Genomic DNA, 7,750 nt, shown 5'->3' with positions numbered 1-7,750 from the left:
AAGTGGATCCACTGGCTGACGTTCACAGCTATGTCCATTTCACTCAAATATGTACTCCCAATTATGGATCATCTTCGCTCGCGTGAATTTTTACCCCAAATGTTGATGAAATTACATCCATCAGTTGAGGTAGTTCGGTTGATTCCGAGGGCCACCTCAGGTTTATAAAAAAACCGGAAATTCATTCAATCGCACCTCGAGGATTATTTGAGGGCATGGCGATATGGATATCACCTATATTCGAACGAATGACCAGGAACTGTATTTGATGGAGGCGACCGACAGATGACGTCAATAGGGTGTTTTCCTATTCTTTTTTTATTGCCTAAATGGAAAGATTATTACTCCTGGAGTCCGTATTTCACGCTTTTTGATTTTTAAATGACGATATCTATTTTTCGCGATTAAATGAAAAGTGAACATTTTCAAGCGCGCGAAAACGCGACGGCTAAGAATGAATGATGGGAGAACTCCGTGTGACGTATTTCTGGTTCCCGCTGCCGAAAGTGAGGTGACCTTGGGATGAGGCTTTGAGCGCTGATACGACGCAAGATGCTAGCAGGTAGCAGAGTACCCTGCTAGCTGGTAGCGCTTGGCATAAATAAGGATTATTAATACCTTATCAAACGTGAATGTTTATAAATAGAAGCACTATCATTTAATAATATACGCAGATAGTTTTGCTAGTCTTACCATTAATCAGAAGAAACCGAGGTAAATGCGTATTAAATGAATGCTAGCGAATAATTAAAACCAATTCCGCGACGGGGACTCACCATCTCAGTAGCACACGTTGCCTCATAGGAGACCGCAGTTCTTTACAAGTGTCTTTAAAAACAAAAAAATCAAACCAACAGTGAAAACCGGGGCAAGTATGCAGTACATGCTCACGGAATAATAATTAAGCCCAACAGAAATCGAGAAAGAATGATAAATTTGCAATAATTAAGTAACTTATCCCATAGAACGGATGCATGTTCACGCACAAGCGAAGTATTCCCGGTGTGTATTAGGCCGGCCCTTATTTTTCAGAATTTCGAAAAGTTATGTTTTCCTGGTCTCAGAATGATCCAAATGAGGTTTATATTCACGTGTTAAAATTTGGTTACTTTAAAATAACGGCAACCCGTGCCCCAAGGGCCATAAGTACTAAGGACCCTAAATTGAGTTTTTGTAGTCAATAAAGTGCTATTTCCATGTAAAACTCATTGGTAAATCTAATGAGAACCAATTTTCTGTTTGTTTTGACCTATCTCTAAGCGTTTAGGAGATATCGTCCGTCGTAAAGCAATCCACCCACCAGGGCGCCACCCCGCACCGCGGCACCGCTGAGGTACGGCCCGCACCACTTACTACAGACTTCCCCTCCACCCCCTCCCCTCCCTCGGCAAAGACTTTGCCCACATTGGCAAGATCTAGCCTTTGAAGAAATGTGCTTACCTTAGAAAGAATTTAATTGCCATAACAATACTTCCAATCCAAGAGATCAATTTATTTTCACTCTATTAATGAATTTCGTTACATTAACCAAAATAAAATACATTTCCATTGTATTTATAATTTTTCACTCACATCCCATATTTGGCAATTAAAGTGCCTTTCCGCACGTAAGGGTTGTGTTAGGATGAAAAGTCACACTTAGTAATGAATTTGGAAATTTCCTTCAAAGTGACTGCCTAAAAATCTTGAATTAGTTTCACCCCTCTCGCTGCACTATTATTTCCCACTTGATGACCCCGAATAATTTGCAAATCGTTCTTGGATGTTCATCCCATCCTCGTATGAGCGCATCAAATAATGGAGTGCATACTTACAATGTATTAAATAGCTTTCTCGAATTAGTAGTGACAACATTTGATAGGGATACCTTAGTCATGTCTTTATGCTTATAGAATGCCTTCTTCGGTGGATCATATTTTCCCTCACATGTCCGCATACGGCGTATCACGTTTTTATTTTCACACCTAGAAATGGATCCGTCAATGAATGATAGGCCTACCAACTCCTCACTCATGTACCACAAGTGGTTTGAAAACCTCTTTTGTGCTGCTTTCGCTATGTCCAGGCTAACACTTTTGTAATTAACAAGTCCTTTTAGGAACTGCGGGGCACTGTTGGAAGCTAGTGCAGCACAAGGAGCGGAGAACCACATCTTTTCCTTTCTTCTTGAATATATTGAAATCTATTCTACCAATGACTTCACTTCGTTCTCCTCTTTATTTGCGTAAGAACGTTATTTCTTCAGCCCAAGCACATTTATCTGAGAGATTAACTGCACCTTCCTCCTCGTACATCAGAAATTCAATGGTACTGCTCCTTGCAATTTCAAACAAATCATCAAGTTTTGTTACGAAATATTCTCTTATTTTCATCTCCACTGTACTTCGCGCTCTCTTTTTGTCGTTGCACGTTCATCCATTCTTTGCGTCATTTTTATAACTTTTCAATCACCTTATTTTCCATAATAACAGGAATTCTAGTTTTGTATCATGGATGAGACGCATTTCTCACGGTTTTTCTCGCACTAAGTCTTACAAATTTCGAACCCATTAGGTGATAGAGAAAACACACAGTAATTCTCTCACTGTAGGTAAATTTGAGCCGAGTATTTCTTCATTTTCTTTTCCAACCAGTTCAATGCCTGGATTTAGTCTTGATTGATGCCTTTCCTTGTTGGTATATTCTTAAAATGAACGTCACGTTCATGATAAAGTATTTATTTCACCACTTTTCTCCTTACATCCTAAAAGACTGAGCACTTCCTATCCTTTGCACACTATAGACAAGAATTATCTTTATCTCTCCACAGTGATCTACATCCGTGAACTGACTGCCTCGTTTCTTCTTCTTTGAATATTTCTATCTACTGTTGGAGCCCTGAAAGCCCTGCCCATTCCCTTCATTCCTTTATAATTCATAGACACAATTGTATCACATGCTTATAATATTTTGTAAATAAAAAGCACTTTGGAACAAAGCCTGTTGAAATGGTTCGCGGCCGTATGGCGGCAAAAAATCAAGGTATAAGAGGTCGGTACCCAGTACATAGGACGGTGTTGAAGGGTTAAAATTGGCATTATTGGCTTTAACAACATTAATCATGACACAAGAGGTACAACCTATTCAATACTGTACCACTAGCACGTAAATCTTGTCGTCAGGAGCAAAGCCTTTGCCGAGGGAGGGGAGGGGGTGGAGGGGAAGTCTGTAGTAAGTGGTGCGGGCCGTACCTCAGCGGTGCCGCGGTGCGGGGTGGCGCCCTGGTGGGTGGATTGCTTTACGACGGACGATATCTCCTAAACGCTTAGAGATAGGTCAAAACAAACTGAAAATTGGCCCTAACGATCTTCACGTTGAAGTTTTACATTGAAATAGCACCTTATTGACTCCAAAAAACTCAATTTAGGGTCCTTAGTACTTATGGCCCTTGGGGCACGGGTTGCCGTTATTTTAAAGTAACCAAATTTTAACACGTGAATATAAACCTCATTTGGATCATTCTGAGACCAGGAAAACATAACTTTTCGAAATTCTGAAAAATAAGGGCCGGCCTAATACACACCGGGAATACTTCGCTTGTGCGTGAACATGCATCCGTTCTATGGGATAAGTTACTTAATTATTGCAAATTTATCATTCTTTCTCGATTTCTGTTGGGCTTAATTATTATTCCGTGAGCATGTACTGCATACTTGCCCCGGTTTTCACTGTTGGTTTGATTTTTTTGTTTTTAAAGACACTTGTAAAGAACTGCGGTCTCCTATGAGGCAACGTGTGCTACTGAGATGGTGAGTCCCCGTCGCGGAATTGGTTTTAATTATTCGCTAGCATTCATTTAATACGCATTTACCTCGGTTTCTTCTGATTAATGGTAAGACTAGCATAACTATCTGCGTATATTATTAAATGATAGTGCTTCTATTTATAAACATGGCGATACCTCTGAGCGTCAACTGACCTTACCTGTGCTTCTGCGAGAAATACGATTTCGTAGTATTTCCTGGAGTACAAATTTACCTATATTACTATGCATTACTTTGCACCGTTTACAATTTCATTATATTATCGTCGAAGACACAGAAAGTGCAGAGAATACTTAGGTACATATGGCGCTTTTCTCTAGTAAAGGTATTAATGTGATATTTAGCATACACAGAGCTTCATTGGTTTCAAACGAGTGTTTATCCCATTATCTTTGATCCATGCATTCATATCTGGTAATTTGGCTAATATCGCAATTTATTTGTGACAGTGTTTGAGTGTTTGAATGACCGAAGAGTAAAAATGGCTTGCGGTAGTCTTCTGTTTTCTAATGAAATGTAATGAAACAGAGATATAGAAAATGTCATTCTTTCCTCCTACTGCAAAGGATAGCGGATACAAAGGATCTCACGTGGAATCAGAGGGATGGGGCCGATTCAAATCTCACGATATCTCACAAAGGGTGGAGAGGGAATACAAAATTTGCCAAAATCACCTCGCCTAATAGACTGCCTCGGCTTTAATTTTCCAAGTGACCGGAACTAGTTCCTACATTGAAGGGGATTAATTAATTGTCAGCAGGCCCGGAACAAGGGCTGGGTAGAGGGGGCGCATGACCCGGGTGGCAGATATAAGGGGGCTGCAAAATATGAAAAATTTATTCAATTTTTCTACTCAAACTAATAAGCAATAATTATTAACTGTCAAAGAATAATATTAATAAAAGTTCTTATTAGAAAACATAAGTTTTATAATTTAAACCAGGGGTCTCCAAAATACGGCTCGCGGGCCGGATCCGGCCCGCGGAGAGCTTTCATCCGGCCCGCGCACTCGTTTCAAGTATCGAATATCGTATACTTCAGTAATCGGCAAATTTGCTATCCGGCCCGCGGGGCGATTCAGAACTTGGAATGTGGCCCTCGTGGCCTAGTAAATTGGAGACCCCTGATTTAAACTTTCGCATGCCAAAAAATAACGTACGGATTTATTATATTTAAGTGGTTGGGGTGGAGGTTGGGAGGGAGCGAGGGGGTTGACAAACTGATCTTTGCCATCCATGACAACACTCCTAGCTCTGGTCCTGGTTTACTGTGAATACAATAAACTTAAAATATTTTGATGGCAGCTCTAGGAACTTAAACCAATATATGCGAGCTATTTTCGTACAGTTCTGAATGTATTTCACAAATTACGTCGCCTCATGTATCATGTGACCCCGTTCCGACTCTAAGGATCGCGGGATAAATACCTATAATATTTTTTTAGAATCATTGAGCCAGTCGATTTGATTAATACCTTCTGCGGACTTTTAGGGAAAATTAATGCAATAGAAATATACCCGACGAAAGCGTAAATCTGTATGAACTCCATATTACGACAGTGTAGACATCCATGCACATTACAATATCCTCTACGATCTCAGGGATGAACGCTACCACGACGGTGACGGGAACGTTTCGGTGAAGAATTAATCGAACAATACATCACCCTTCGTGGTTCACTTGCTTCTTCCTCGGTACCGGCCAAAGATAACTGGCCATATTTGTCCCCTTGGGACCAGTGGCGGGTTCAGAAAAAACTCAAGAGGGGGCGCAAAAGGTAGCTTGAGATACCTCTACTATTATCGCATTAAAAATAAGCAAGTCACATTAAAAGTTTAAGAAAGTTTTACTTAAAGTGACTATACACGTATGAAGACAATGCCATCTTATTATATAAAAAAGTTACAATAATGGTGCAACAATGTTCGGCAATAATTGGCGGCCCCGCAACGGCCTGGGCGCAAGGGCTATATATCGGCCTGTCATTGCCGAAAAAGGGGGGGGCCTTGTTTCTATCCGCCACTACTTGGGGCCCTGGAGGTCTTAGGGAGGGGGATCTAAACCGTTGAGGCAAAGGGGTGGGAAATGGGCTTCAGGCTTCTAATTGCCTGTATCCCATTTCCCCGCTCAGCTTTCGAGACGCAATAGCGTAACCTGATATAGGTGACGCAATAGCGTTACGTGATCTAGAGGCAGATGCAGCTTTTCCTAAAAATATCAACTTTCATACACGCATTATCGAGACTTGCGTCACCCTGCATCTCCTATTCCGTGAACACCTGGGCCATGTATCAAGTATCATTCTCCCATCACTAAAGGAAAGTAGTGGGAACGTGTACTTCGAGCGATTCCCACGCTTCCCGGGTGCAGCAAGAAGATTTATCATCGACATGAAAAATATGGCATAAAACTTAAGTGCGATGAAATCACTGAAGAAACAACGTAATAGAAGTTAATGTGGTCCAAGATATATCCGTGGGATTCTCGACTGCTTGATTCGACATTTATGCATTCGTATTGAAAATTATTCTCAAACGGATCTTTCATTTCTCTGACACAAATATGTATGCTATTGGTCTTCGCTTCCAAGTCCCTTTGTCACCGTTACGATCTTAAATGATATAAATACTTACATAATGGTGCAAATTGCACATTTTCTTCGCAGAAATAATATTGGATTGGTGATGGAGACTTCCCATCCAATGACAAAGATGCTCTACTATCTCGACTAAGGAGTTCATTCACCATTCATTCACAATCAGTGGCGAATGAAGGAGGGGAGGCAGAAGACCTCCGGATATCCTGTGGGAAATCTATAAAAATTGAAAAGATGGTAATAATTACTGTGGCTCTCTCTTTGTTAATTATCATTCAGCCTGTTCAATAAACAATGTTTCAAGATAATTTGAGAACACCTAAAAGCATTCTACATGCAGTCACATTAACATCCAAAGTCTTAAAATTGGAGTTTTTGCATACTACTACATGAAGGTAATGAATCGTCTTCCCCAAAACAACTACCTGTTTCTGCACCTGTTTTTTCCACATCACCATTTTTCATTGCCAAATTCCGACACGTATATAACACGTGTAAATGTTTAGGATTTTTAAATGCTCCCCAGGAATTTTATTCGTTAAAGTTACGCCATACGTGCCCTCTTTTGACGGCGCTGATCCTTTCCCCTACTCCTGTCCTCCTCCGACGTCACCTATTCGTATTGGGATTATTGCCATGACAGTCTTTCACGCCTGGCGGTATGGCACGGTGGGCAGACTTAAACTGAAAATAGGTTCGCCGCCATAAATCGCTGCTATGGCAGTCTACAGAATAACAATCTAACTATAAAATATCACGAATAACACATATACAATAACCGCGCTCACCCGTTTGATCAGCACCACCTTATTCCCCCTAATTAGGTTCGGAATTGGTACACCAGTGAAAAGGTTCTGATCATTCGCTGTTCAGCTTCCTACCTCATCAGAAGAAAAACCTCTAGGTAATTCTCTTCGTATGATGATTTACCATTTATCTAGGAATGGTAAATCTGGGGGTTAATCCGTATTTCCTCATGTAAATGATCGCATTTGGAGAGCAGTTAGATCTTCAAATGAATCGTTCAACGAGTAATTCATTGGTCGAGGCAACAACGAGGACACCATTGAAATGAACCGTTCCCGTGGATGAGTACACTCTGAGTGAGTCGTAATTCGCCCGCCGTTGGCAGTCACTAATTTAACTTCCGTAGAATGCTCTTATTTGGCAAAATCTGTGACGTAATCCAATTTCTAACTTACATTCGGAAATACGGAATTACGCAAATATGGAACATAACTTTAGCCAGCGCAATCCCGCGTCGCCTAAACGACGTCATCCTGACGCGAGATCCTGTCATTATTTCGCTTCAGTCCCCATGCTCACCACACCGGCTTCTGGCGTCAGGAAC

Source organism: Ischnura elegans, chromosome X, assembly GCF_921293095.1.
Source record: "Ischnura elegans chromosome X, ioIscEleg1.1, whole genome shotgun sequence".
Classification (NCBI taxonomy): domain Eukaryota; kingdom Metazoa; phylum Arthropoda; class Insecta; order Odonata; family Coenagrionidae; genus Ischnura; species Ischnura elegans.
This window is presented reverse-complemented; position numbering follows the sequence as displayed.